A 14,430-nucleotide genomic window follows, 5' to 3' on the forward strand; every position below is an offset into this window, starting at 1 on the left:
TTTAGAAGGAAATGTCTTAGAACACAAAGTACTCGTATTTCATAGCGTCGGAACTTCCGTGTGAATTCGTCAATGTGTGGGAGTGAGGGATGCAGTAAAGAAGGATTAGTGGATCGGAAATGAGATTGTCGTATCCCAAAAGAAAATCCTGTCGTTTCCATAGAAACGTTACTCGATTTAGAAGGAAATGTCTTAGAACACATAGTACTCGTATTTCATAGCGACGCAATTTTCCGTGTGAATTCGTCAATGTTTGGGAGTGAGGGATGGAGTAGAGAAGGATTAGTGGATCGGAAATGAGATTGTCGTATCCCAAAAGAAAAATCTGTCGTTTCCATAGAAACGTTACTCGATTTAGAAGGAAATGTCTTAGAACTCATAGTACTCGTATTTCATAGCGACGCAATTTCCGTGTGAATTCGTCAATGTGTGGGAGTGAGGGACGCAGTAAAGAAGGATTAGTGGATCGGAAATGAGATTGCCGTATCCCAAAAGAAAATCCAGTCGTTTCCATAGAAACGTTACTCGATTTAGAAGGAAATGTCTTAGAAAACATAGTACTCGTATTTCATAGCGACGGAATTTCCGTGTAAATTCGTCAGTGTTTGGGAGTGAGGGATGCAGTAAAGAAGGATTAGTAGATCGGAAATGTGATTGTCGTATCATAAAAGAAAATCCTGTCGTTTCCATAGAAACGTTACTCGATTTAGAAGGATAAGTCTTAGAACACATAGTACTCGTATTTCACAGCGACGCAATTTCCCTGTGAATTCGTCAATGTTTGGGAGTGAGGGATGCAGTAAAGAAGGATTAGTGGATCGGAAATGTGATAGTCGTATCCCAAAAGAAAATCCTGTCGTTTCCATAGAAACGTTACTCGATTTAGAAGGAAATGTCTTAGAACACATAGTACTCGTATTTCATAGCGACGCAATTTCCGTGTGAATTCGTCAATGTGTGGGAGTGAGGGACGCAGTAAAGAAGGATTAGTGGATCGGAAATGAGATTGCCGTATCCCAAAAGAAAATCCAGTCGTTTCCATAGAAACGTTACTCGATTTAGAAGGAAATGTCTTAGAAAACATAGTACTCGGATTTCATAGCGACGGAATTTCCGTGTAAATTCGTCAGTGTTTGGGAGTGAGGGATGCAGTAAAGAAGGATTAGTGGATCGGAAATGTGATTGTCGTATCCCAAAAGAAAATCCTGTCGTTTCCATAGAAACGTTACTCGATTTAGAAGGATATGTCTTAGATCACATAGTACTCGTATTTCACAGCGACGCAATTTCCGTGTGAATTCGTCAATGTTTGGGAGTGAGGGATGCAGTAAAGAAGGATTAGTGGATCGGAAATGTGATAGTCGTATCCCAAAAGAAAATCCTGTCGTTTCCATAGAAACGTTACTCGATTTAGAAGGAAATGTCTTAGAACACATAGTACTTGTATTTCATAGCGACGGAATTTCCGTGTGAATTCGTCAATGTGTGGGAGTGAGGGACGCAGTAAAGAAGGATTAGTGGATCGGAAATGAGATTGTCGTATCCCAAAAGAAAATCCTGTCGTTTCCATAGAAACGTTACTCGATTTAGAAGGAAATGTCTTAGAAAACATAGTACTCGTATTTCATAGCGACGGAATTTCCGTGTGAATTCGTCAATGTTTGGGAGTGAGGGATGCAGTAAAGAAGGATTAGTGGATCGGAAATGTGATTGTCGTATCCCAAAAGAAAATCCTGACGTTTCCATAGAAACGTTACTCGATTTAGAAGGATATGTCTTAGAACACATAGTACTCGTATTTCACAGTGACGCAATTTCCGTGTGAATGCGTCAATGTTTGGGAGTGAGGGATGCAGTAAAGAAGGATTAGTGGATCGGAAATGTGATAGTCGTATCCCAAAAGAAAATCCTGTCGTTTCCATAGAAACGTTACTCGATTTAGAAGGAAATGTCTTAGAACACATAGTACTTGTATTTCATAGCGACGGAATTTCCGTGTGAATTCGTCAATGTGTGGGGGTGAGGTATGCAGTAAAGAAGGATTAGTGGATCGGAAATGAGATTGTCGTATCCCAAAAGAAAATCCTGTCGTTTCCATAGAAACGTTACTCGATTTAGAAGGAAATGTCTTAGAACACATGGTACTCGCATTTCATAGCGACGGAATTTCCGTGTGAATTCGTCAATGTGTGGGAGTGAGGGATGCAGTAAAGAAGGATTAGTGGATCGGAAATGAGAATGTCGTATACCAAAAGAAAATCCTGTCGTTTCCATAGAAACGTTACTCGATTTAAAAGGAAATGTCTTAGAACACATGGTACTCGTATTTCATAGCGACGGAATTTCCGTGTGAATTCGTCAATGTGTGGGAGTGAGGGACGCAGTAAAGAAGGATTAGTGGATCGGAAATGAGATTATCGAATCCCAAAAGAAAATCCTGTCGTTTCCATAGAAACGTTACTCGATTTAGAAGGAAATGTCTTAGAACACATAGTACTCGTATTTCATAGCGACGGAATTTCCGTGTGAATTCGTCAATGTGTGGGAGTGAGAAATGCAGTAAAGAAGGATTAGTGGATCGGAAATGAGATTGTCGTATCCCAAAAGAAAATCCTGTCGTTTCCATAGAAACGTTACTCGATTTAGAAGGAAATGTCTTAGAACACATAGTACTCGCATTTCATAGCGATGGAATTGCCGTGTGAATTTGTCAATGTGTGGGAGTGAGGGACGCAGTAAAGAAGGATTAGTGGATCGGAAATGAGATTGTCGTATCCCAAAAGAAAATCCTGTCGTTTCCATAGAAACGTTACTCGATTTAGAAGGAAATGTCTTAGAAAACATAGTACTCGTATTTCATAGCGACGGAATTTCCGTGTGATTTCGTCAATGTTTAGGAGTGAGGGATGCAGTAAAGAAGGATTAGTGGAACGGAAATGTGATTGTCGTATCCCAAAAGAAAATCCTGTCGTTTCCATAGAAACGTTACTCGATTTAGAAGGAAATGTCTTAGAACACATAGTACTCGTATTTCATAGCGACGGAATTTCCGTGTGAATTCGTCAATGTGTGGGAGTGAGGGATGCAGTAAAGAAGAATAAGTTGATCGGAAATGAGATTGTCGTATCCCAAAAAAAAATCCTGTCGATTCCATAGAAACGTTACTCGATTTAGAAGGAAATTTCTTAGAACACATAGTACTCGCATCTCATAGCGACGGAATTTCCGTGTAAATTCGTCAATGTTAGGGAGTGAGGGATGCAGTAAAGAGGGATTATTGGATCGGAAATGTGATTGTCGTATCCCAAAAGAAAATCCTGTCGTTTCCATAGAAACGTTACTCGATTTAGAAGGAAATGTCTTAGAACACATAGTACTCGTATTTCATAGCGACGGAATTTCCGTGTGAATTCGTCAATGTGTGGGAGTGAGGGATGCAGTAAAGAAGGATTAGTGGATCGGAAATGAGATTGTCGTATCCGAAAAGAAAATCCTGTCGTTTCCATAGAAACGTTACTCGATTTAGAAGGAAATGTCTTAGAAAACATAGTACTCGTATTTCATAGCGACGGAATTTCCGTGTGAATTCGTCAATGTTTGGGAGTGAGGGATGCAGTAAAGAAGGATTAGTGGATCGGAAATGTGATTGTCCTATCCCAAAAGAAAATCCTGTCGTTTCCATAGAAACGTTACTCGATTTAAAAGGATATGTCTTAGAACACATAGTACTCGTATTTCACAGCGACGCAATTTCCGTGTGAATTCGTCAATGTTTGGGAGTGAGGGATGCAGTAAAGAAGGATTAGTGGATCGGAAATGTGATTGTCCTATCCCAAAAGAAAATCCTGTCGTTTCCATAGAAACGTTACTCGATTTAAAAGGATATGTCTTAGAACACATAGTACTCGTATTTCACAGCGACGCAATTTCCGTGTGAATTCGTCAATGTTTGGGAGTGAGGGATGCAGTAAAGAAGGATTAGTGGATCGGAAATGTGATAGTCGTATCCCAAAAGAAAATCCTGTCGTTTCCATAGAAACGTTACTCGATTTAGAAGGAAATGTCTTAGAACACATAGTACTTGTATTTCATAGCGACGGAATTTCCGTGTGAATTCGTCAATGTGTGGGAGTGAGGGATGCAGTAAAGAAGGATTAGTGGATCGGAAATGAGATTGTCGTATCCCAAAAGAAAATCCTGCCGTTTCCATAGAAACGTTACTCGATTTAGAAGGAAATGTCTTAGAACACATAGTACTCGCATTTCATAGCGACGGAATTTCCGTGTGAATTCGTCAATGTGTGGGTGTGAGGGACGCAGTAAAGAAGGATTAGTGGATCGGAAATGAGATTGTCGTATCCCAAAAGAAAATCCAGTCGTTTCCATAGAAACGTTACTCGATTTAGAAGGAAATGTCTTAGAACACATAGTACTCGTATTTCATAGCGACGGAATTTCCGTGTGAATTCGTCAATGTGTGGGAGTGAGGGATGCAGTAAAGAAGGATTAGTGGATCGGAAATGAGATTGTCGTATCCCAAAAGAAAATCCTGTCGTTTCCATAGAAACGTTACTCGATTTAGAAGGAAATGTCTTAGAACACATAGTACTCGTATTTCATAGCGACGCAATTTCCGTGTGAATTCGTCAATGTGTGGGAGTGAGGGATGCAGTAAAGAAGGATTAGTGGATCGGATATGAGATTGTCGTATCCCAAAAGAAAATCCTGTCGTTTCCATAGAAACGTTACTCGATTTAGAAGGAAATGTCTTAGAACACATAGTACTCGTATTTCATAGCGACGCAAGTTCCGTGTGAATTCGTCAATGTTTGGGAGTGAGGGATGCAGTAAAGGAGGATTAGTGGATCGGAAATGAGATTGTCGTATCCCAAAAGAAAATCCTGTCGTTTCCATAGAAACGTTACTCGATTTAGAAGGAAATGTCTTAGAACACATAGTACTCGTATTTCATAACGACTTAATTTCCGTGTGAATTCGTCAATGTGTGGGAGTGAGGGATGCAGTAAAGAAGGATTAGTGGATCGGAAATGAGATTGTCGTATCCCAAAAGAAAATCCTGTCGTTTCCATAGAAACGTTACTCGATTTAGAAGGAAATGTCTTAGAACACATAGTACTCATATTTCATAGCGACGCAATTTCCGTGTAAATTCGTCAATGTGTGGGAGTGAGGGATGCAGTAAAGAAGGATTAGTGGATCGGATATGAGATTGTTGTATCCCAAAAGAAAATCCTGTCGTTTCCATAGAAACGTTACTCGATTTAGAAGGAAATGTCTTAGAACACAAAGTACTCGTATTTCATAGCGTCGGAACTTCCGTGTGAATTCGTCAATGTGTGGGAGTGAGGGATGCAGTAAAGAAGGATTAGTGGATCGGAAATGAGATTGTCGTATCCCAAAAGAAAATCCTGTCGTTTCCATAGAAACGTTACTCGATTTAGAAGGAAATGTCTTAGAACACATAGTACTCGTATTTCATAGCGACGCAATTTTCCGTGTGAATTCGTCAATGTTTGGGAGTGAGGGATGGAGTAGAGAAGGATTAGTGGATCGGAAATGAGATTGTCGTATCCCAAAAGAAAAATCTGTCGTTTCCATAGAAACGTTACTCGATTTAGAAGGAAATGTCTTAGAACTCATAGTACTCGTATTTCATAGCGACGCAATTTCCGTGTGAATTCGTCAATGTGTGGGAGTGAGGGACGCAGTAAAGAAGGATTAGTGGATCGGAAATGAGATTGTCGTATCCCAAAAGAAAATCCAGTCGTTTCCATAGAAACGTTACTCGATTTAGAAGGAAATGTCTTAGAAAACATAGTACTCGTATTTCATAGCGACGGAATTTCCGTGTAAATTCGTCAGTGTTTGGGAGTGAGGGATGCAGTAAAGAAGGATTAGTAGATCGGAAATGTGATTGTCGTATCATAAAAGAAAATCCTGTCGTTTCCATAGAAACGTTACTCGATTTAGAAGGATAAGCCTTAGAACACATAGTACTCGTATTTCACAGCGACGCAATTTCCCTGTGAATTCGTCAATGTTTGGGAGTGAGGGATGCAGTAAAGAAGGATTAGTGGATCGGAAATGTGATAGTCGTATCCCAAAAGAAAATCCTGTCGTTTCCATAGAAACGTTACTCGATTTAGAAGGAAATGTCATAGAACACATTGTACTTGTATTTCACAGCGACGGAATTTCCGTGTGAATTCGTCAATGTGTGGGAGTGAGGGATGCAGTAAAGAAGGATTAGTGGATCGGAAATGAGATTGTCGTATCCCAAAAGAAAATCCTGTCGTTTCCATAGAAACGTTACTCGATTTAGAAGGAAATGTCTTAGAAAACATAGTACTCGTATTTCATAGCGACGGAATTTCCGTGTGAATTCGTCAATGTTTGGGAGTGAGGGATGCAGTAAAGAAGGATTAGTGGATCGGAAATGTGATTGTCGTATCCCAAAAGAAAATCCTGTCGTTTCCATAGAAACGTTACTCGATTTAGAAGGATATGTCTTAGAACACATAGTACTCGTATTTCACAGCGACGCAATTTCCGTGTGAATTCGTCAATGTTTGGGAGTGAGGGATGCAGTAAAGAAGGATTAGTGGATCGGAAATGTGATAGTCGTATCCCAAAAGAAAATCCTGTCGTTTCCATAGAAACGTTACTCGATTTAGAAGGAAATGTCTTAGAACACATAGTACTCGCATTTCATAGCGACGGAATTTCCGTGTGCATTCGTCAATGTGTGGGAGTGAGGGATGCAGTAAAGAAGGATTAGTGGATCGGAAATGAGATTGTCGTATCCCAAAAGAAAATCCTGTCGTTTCCATAGAAACGTTACTCGATTTAAAAGGAAATGTCTTAGACCACATGGTACTCGTATTTCATAGCGGCGCAATTTCCGTGTGAATTCGTCAATGTGTGGGAGTGAGGGACGCAGTAAAGGAGGATTAGTGGATCGGAAATGAGATTGTCGTATCCCAAAAGAAAATCCTGTCGTTTCCATAGAAACGTTACTCGATTTAGAAGGAAATGTCTTAGAACACATAGTACTCGTATTTCATAGCGACGGAATTTCCGTGTGAATTCGTCAATGTGTGGGAGTGAGAAATGCAGTAAAGAAGGATTAGTGGATCAGAAATGAGATTGTCGTATCCCAAAAGAAAATCCTGTCGTTTCCATTGAAACGTTACTCGATTTAGAAGGAAATGTCTTAGAACACATAGTACTCGTATTTCATAGCGACGGAATTTCCGTGTGAATTCGTCAATGTGTGGGAGTGAGGGATGCAGTAAAGAAGAATTAGTGGATCGGAAATGAGATTGTCGTATCCCAAAAAAAAATCCTGTCGTTTCCATAGAAACGTTACTCGATTTAGAAGGAAATTTCCTAGAACACATAGTACTCGCATTTCATAGCGACGGAATTTCCGTGTGAATTCGTCAATGTTAGGGAGTGAGGGATGCAGTAAAGAGGGATTATTGGATCGGAAATGTGATTGTCGTATCCCAAAAGAAAATCCTGTCGTTTCCATAGAAACGTTACTCGATTTAGAAGGAAATGTCATAGAACACATAGTACTCGTATTTCATAGCGACGCAATTTCCGTGTGAATTTGTCAATGTGTGGGAGTGAGGGACGCAGCAAAGAAGGATTAGTGGATCGGAAATGAGATTGTCGTATCCCAAAAGAAAATCCTGTCGTTTCCATAGAAACGTTACTCGGTTTAAAAGGAAATGTCTTAGAACACGTGGTACTCGTATTTCATAGCGACGCAATTTCCGTGTGAATTCGTCAATGTGTGGGAGTGAGGGACGCAGTAAAGAAGGATTAGTGGATCGGAAATGAGATTGTCGTATCCCAAAAGAAATTCCTGTCGTTTCCATAGAAACGTTACTCGATTTAGAAGGAAATGTCTTAGAACACATAGTACTCGTATTTCATAGCGACGGAATTTCCGTGTGAATTCGTCAATGTGTGGGAGTGAGAAATGCAGTAAAGAAGGATTAGTGGATCAGAAATGAGATTGTCGTATCCCAAAAGAAAATCCTGTCGATTCCATAGAAACGTTACTCGATTTAGAAGGAAATGTCTTAGAACACATAGTACTCGCATTTCATAGCGATGGAATTGCCGTGTGAATTCGTCAATGTTTGGGAGTGAGGGATGCAGTAAAGAAGGATTAGTGGATCGGAAATGTGATTGTCGTATCCCAAAAGAAAATCCTATCGTTTCCATAGAAACATTACTCGATTTAGAAGGAAATGTCTTAGAACACATAGTACTCGTATTTCGTAGCGACGGAATTTCCGTGTGAATTCGTCAATGTGTGGGAGTGAGGGATGCAGTAAAGAAGAGTTAGTGGATCGGAAATGAGATTGTCGTATCCCAAAAAAAAATCCTGTCGTTTCCATAGAAACGTTACTCGATTTAGAAGGAAATTTCCTAGAACACATAGTACTCGCATTTCATAGCGACGGAATTTCCGTGTGAATTCGTCAATGTTAGGGAGTGAGGGATGCAGTAAAGAGGGATTATTGGATCGGAAATGTGATTGTCGTATCCCAAAAGAAAATCCTATCGTTTCCATAGAAACGTTACTCGATTTAGAAGGAAATGTCTTAGAACACATGGTACTCGTATTTCATAGCGACGCAATTTCCGTGTGAATTTGTCAATGTGTGGGAGTGAGGGACGCAGTAAAGAAGGATTAGTGGATCGGAAATGAGATTGTCGTATCCCAAAAGAAAATCCTGTCGTTTCCATAGAAACGTTACTCGTTTTAGAAGGAAATGTCTTAGAAAACATAGTACTCGTATTTCATAGCGACGGAATTTCCGTGTGATTTCGTCAATGTTTGGGAGTGAGGGATGCAGTAAAGAAGGATTAGTGGATCGGAAATGTGATTGTCCTATCCCAAACGAAAATCCTGTCGTTTCCATAGAAACGTTACTCGATTTAGAAGGATATGTCTTAGAACACATAGTACTCGTATTTCACAGCGACGCAATTTCCGTGTGAATTCGTTAATGTTTGGGAGTGAGGGATGCAGTAAAGAAGGATTAGTGGATCGGAAATGTGATAGTCGTATCCCAAAAGAAAATCCTGTCGTTTCCATAGAAACGTTACTCGATTTAGAAGGAAATGTCTTAGAACACATAGTACTTGTATTTCATAGCGACGGAATTTCCGTGTGAATTCGTCAATGTGTGGGAGTGAGGGATGCAGTAAAGAAGGATTAGTGGATCGGAAATGAGATTGTCGTATCCCAAAAGAAAATCCTGTCGTTTCCATAGAAACGTTACTCGATTTAGAAGGACATGTCTTAGAACACATAGTACGCGCATTTCATAGCGACGGAATTTCCGTGTGAATTCGTCAATGTGTGGGAGTGAGGGATGCAGTAAAGAAGGATTAGTGGATCGGAAATGAGATTGTTGTATCCCAACAGAAAATCCTGTCGTTTCCATAGAAACGTTACTCGATTTAAAAGGAAATGTCTTAGAACACATGGTACTCGTATTTCATAGCGACGCAATTTCCGTGTGAATTCGTCAATGTGTGGGAGTGAGGGACGCAGTAAGGAAGGATTAGTGGATCGGAAATGAGATTGTCGTATCCCAAAAGAAAATCCTGTCGTTTCCATAGAAACGTTACTCGATTTAGAAGGAAATGTCTTAGAACACATAGTACTCGCAATTCATAGCGATGGAATTGCCGTGTGAATTCGTCAATGTTTGGGAGTGAGGGATGCAGTAAAGAAGGATTAGTGGATCGGAAATGAGTTTGTCGTATCCCAAAAGAAAATCCTGTCGTTTCCATAGAAACGTTACTCGATTTAGAAGGAAATGTCTTAGAACACATAGTACTCGTATTTCATAGCGACGGAATTTCCGTGTGAATTCGTCAATGTGTGGGAGTGAGGGATGCAGTAAAGAAGAATTAGTGGATCGGAAATGAGATTGTCGTATCCCAAAAAAAAATCCTGTCGTTTCCATAGAAACGTTACTCGATTTAGAAGGAAATTTCTTAGAACACATAGTACTCGCATTTCATAGCGACGGAATTTCCGTGTGAATTCGTCAATGTTAGGGAGTGAGGGATGCAGTAAAGAGGGATTATTGGATCGGAAATGTGATTGTCGTATCCCAAAAGAAAATCCTGTCGTTTCCATAGAAACGTTACTCGATTTAGAGGGAAATGTCTTAGAACACATAGTAATCGTATTTCATAGCGACGCAATTTCCGTGTGAGTTTGTCAATGTGTGGGAGTGAGGGACGCAGTAAAGAAGGATTAGTGGATCGGAAATGAGATTGTCGTATCCCAAAAGAAAATCCTGTCGTTTCCATAGAAACGTTACTCGATTTAGAAGGAAATGTCTTTGAAAACATAGTACTCGTATTTCATAGCGACGGAATTTCCGTGTGATTTCGTCAATGTTTGGGAGTGAGGGATGCAGTAAAGAAGGATTAGTGGATCGGAAATGTGATTGTCGTATCCCAAAAGAAAATCCTGTCGTTTCCATAGGAACGTTCCTCGATTTAGAAGGAAATGTCTTAGAACACATAGTACTCGTATTTCATAGCGACGGAATTTCCGTGTGAATTCGTCAATGTGTGGGAGTGAGGGATGCAGTAAAGAAGAATTAGTGGATCTTAAATGAGATTGTCGTATCCAAAAAAAAAATCCTGTCGATTCCATAGAAACGTTACTCGATTTAGAAGGAAATTTCTTAGAACACATAGTACTCGCATTTCATAGCGACGGAATTTCCGTGTGAATTCGTCAATGTTAGGGAGTGAGGGATGCAGTAAAGAGGCATTATTGGATCGGAAATGTGATTGTCGTATCCCAAAAGAAAATCCTGTCGTTTCCATAGAAACGTTACTCGATTTAGAAGGAAATGTCTCAGAACACATAGTACTCGTATTTCATAGCGACGGAATTTCCGTGTGAATTCGTCAATGTGTGGGAGTGAGGGATGCAGTAAAGAAGGATTAGTGGATCGGAAATGAGATTGTCGTATCCCAAAAGAAAATCCTGTCGTTTCCATAGAAACGTTACTCGATTTAGAAGGAAATGTCTTAGGACACATAGTACTCGTATTTCATAGCGACGCAATTTCCGTGTGAATTCGTCAATGTTTGGGAGTGAGGGATGCAGTAAAGAAGGATTAGTGGATCGGAAATAAGATTGTCGTATCCCAAAAGAAAATCCTGTCGTTTCCATAGTAACGTTACTCGATTTAGAAGGAAATGTCTTAGTACACATAGTACTCGTATTTCATAGCGACGCAATTTCCGTGTGAATTTGTCAATGTGTGGGAGTGAGGGACGCAGAAAAGAAGGATTAGTGGATCGGAAATGAGATTGTCGTATCCCAAAAGAAAATCCTGTCGTTTCCATAGAAAAGTTACTCGATTTAGAAGGAAATGTCTTAGAAAACATAGCACTCGTATTTCATAGCGACGGAATTTCCGTGTGAATTCGTCAATGTTTGGGAGTGAGGGATGCAGTAAAGAAGGATTAGTGGATCGGAAATGTGATTGTCCTATCCCAAAAGAAAATCCTGTCGTTTCCATAGAAACGTTACTCGATTTAGAAGGAAATGTCTTAGAACACATAATACACGTATTTCACAGCGACGCAATTTCCGTGTGAATTCGTCAATGTTTGGGAGTGAGGGATGCAGTAAAGAAGGATTAGTGGATCGGAAATGAGATTGTCGTATCCCAAAAGAAAATCCTGTCGTTTCCATAGAAACGTTACTCGATTTAGAAGGAAATGTCTTAGAACACATAGTACTCGTATTTCATAGCGACTTAATTTCCGTGTGAATTCGTCAATGTGTGGGAGTGAGGGACGCAGTAAAGAAGGATTAGTGGATCGGAAATGAGATTGTCGTATCCCAAAAGAAAATCCTGTCGTTTCCATAGAAACGTTAATCGATTTAGAAGGAAATGTCTTAGAACACATAGTACTCGCAATTCATAGCGATGGAATTGCCGTGTGAATTCGTCAATGTTTGGGAGTGAGGGATGCAGTAAAGAAGGATTAGTGGATCGGAAATGAGTTTGTCGTATCCCAAAAGAAAATCCTGTCGTTTCCATAGAAACGTTACTCGATTTAGAAGGAAATGTCTTAGAACACATAGTACTCGTATTTCATAGCGACGGAATTTCCGTGTGAATTCGTCAATGTGTGGGAGTGAGGGATGCAGTAAAGAAGAATTAGTGGATCGGAAATGAGATTGTCGTATCCCAAAAAAAAATCCTGTCGTTTCCATAGAAACGTTACTCGATTTAGAAGGAAATTTCTTAGAACACATAGTACTCGCATTTCATAGCGACGGAATTTCCGTGTGAATTCGTCAATGTTAGGGAGTGAGGGATGCAGTAAAGAGGGATTATTGGATCGGAAATGTGATTGTCGTACCCCAAAAGAAAATCCTGTCGTTTCCATAGAAACGTTACTCGATTTAGAGGGAAATGTCTTAGAACACATAGTACTCGTATTTCATAGCGACGCAATTTCCGTGTGAGTTTGTCAATGTGTGGGAGTGGGGGACGCAGTAAAGAAGGATTAGTGGATCGGAAATGAGATTGTCGTATCCCAAAAGAAAATCCTGTCGTTTCCATAGAAACGTTACTCGATTTAGAAGGAAATTTCTTTGAAAACATAGTACTCGTATTTCATAGCGACGGAATTTCCGTGTGATTTCGTCAATGTTTGGGAGTGAGGGATGCAGTAAAGAAGGATTAGTGGATCGGAAATGTGATTGTCGTATCCCAAAAGAAAATCCTGTCGTTTCCATAGGAACGTTCCTCGATTTAGAAGGAAATGTCTTAGAACACATAGTACTCGTATTTCATAGCGACGGAATTTCCGTGTGAATTCGTCAATGTGTGGGAGTGAGGGATGCAGTAAAGAAGAATTAGTGGATCGGAAATGAGATTGTCGTATCCAAAAAAAAAATCCTGTCGATTCCATAGAAACGTTACTCGATTTAGAAGGAAATTTCTTAGAACACATAGTACTCGCATTTCATAGCGACGGAATTTCCGTGTGAATTCGTCAATGTTAGGGAGTGAGGGATGCAGTAAAGAGGGATTATTGGATCGGAAATGTGATTGTCGTATCCCAAAAGAAAATCCTGTCGTTTCCATAGAAACGTTACTCGATTTAGAAGGAAATGTCTCAGAACACATAGTACTCGTATTTCATAGCGACGGAATTTCCGTGTGAATTCGTCAATGTGTGGGAGTGAGGGATGCAGTAAAGAAGGATTAGTGGATCGGAAATGAGATTGTCGTATCCCAAAAGAAAATCCTGTCGTTTCCATAGAAACGTTACTCGATTTAGAAGGAAATGTCTTAGGACACATAGTACTCGTATTTCATAGCGACGCAATTTCCGTGTGAATTCGTCAATGTTTGGGAGTGAGGGATGCAGTAAAGAAGGATTAGTGGATCGGAAATAAGATTGTCGTATCCCAAAAGAAAATCCTGTCGTTTCCATAGTAACGTTACTCGATTTAGAAGGAAATGTCTTAGTACACATAGTACTCGTATTTCATAGCGACGCAATTTCCGTGTGAATTTGTCAATGTGTGGGAGTGAGAGACGCAGTAAAGAAGGATTAGTGGATCGGAAATGAGATTGTCGTATCCCAAAAGAAAATCCTGTCGTTTCCATAGAAAAGTTACTCGATTTAGAAGGAAATGTCTTAGAAAACATAGCACTCGTATTTCATAGCGACGGAATTTCCGTGTGAATTCGTCAATGTTTGGGAGTGAGGGATGCAGTAAAGAAGGATTAGTGGATCGGAAATGTGATTGTCCTATCCCAAAAGAAAATCCTGTCGTTTCCATAGAAACGTTACTCGATTTAGAAGGAAATGTCTTAGAACACATAATACACGTATTTCACAGCGACGCAATTTCCGTGTGAATTCGTCAATGTTTGGGAGTGAGGGATGCAGTAAAGAAGGATTAGTGGATCGGATATGAGATTGTCGTATCCCAAAAGAAAATCCTGTCGTTTCCATAGAAACGTTACTCGATTTAGAAGGAAATGTCTTGGAACACATAGTACTCGTATTTCATAGCGACTTAATTTCCGTGTGAATTCGTCAATGTGTGGGAGTGAGGGATGCAGCAAAGAAGGATTAGTGGATCGGAAATGAGATTGTCGTATCCCAAAAGAAAATCCTGTCGTTTCCATAGAAACGTTACTCGATTTAGAAGGAAATGTCTTAGAACACATAGTACTCGAATTTCATAGCGACGGAATTTCCGTGTGAATTCGTCAATGTGTGGGAGTGAGGGATGCAGTAAAGAAGGATTAGTGGATCGGAAATGAGATTGTCGTATCCCAAAAGAAAATCCTGTCGTTTCCATAGAAACGTTAC

This window comes from Schistocerca serialis, chromosome 6 (assembly GCF_023864345.2).
Source record: "Schistocerca serialis cubense isolate TAMUIC-IGC-003099 chromosome 6, iqSchSeri2.2, whole genome shotgun sequence".
In the NCBI taxonomy this organism is placed as follows: domain Eukaryota; kingdom Metazoa; phylum Arthropoda; class Insecta; order Orthoptera; family Acrididae; genus Schistocerca; species Schistocerca serialis.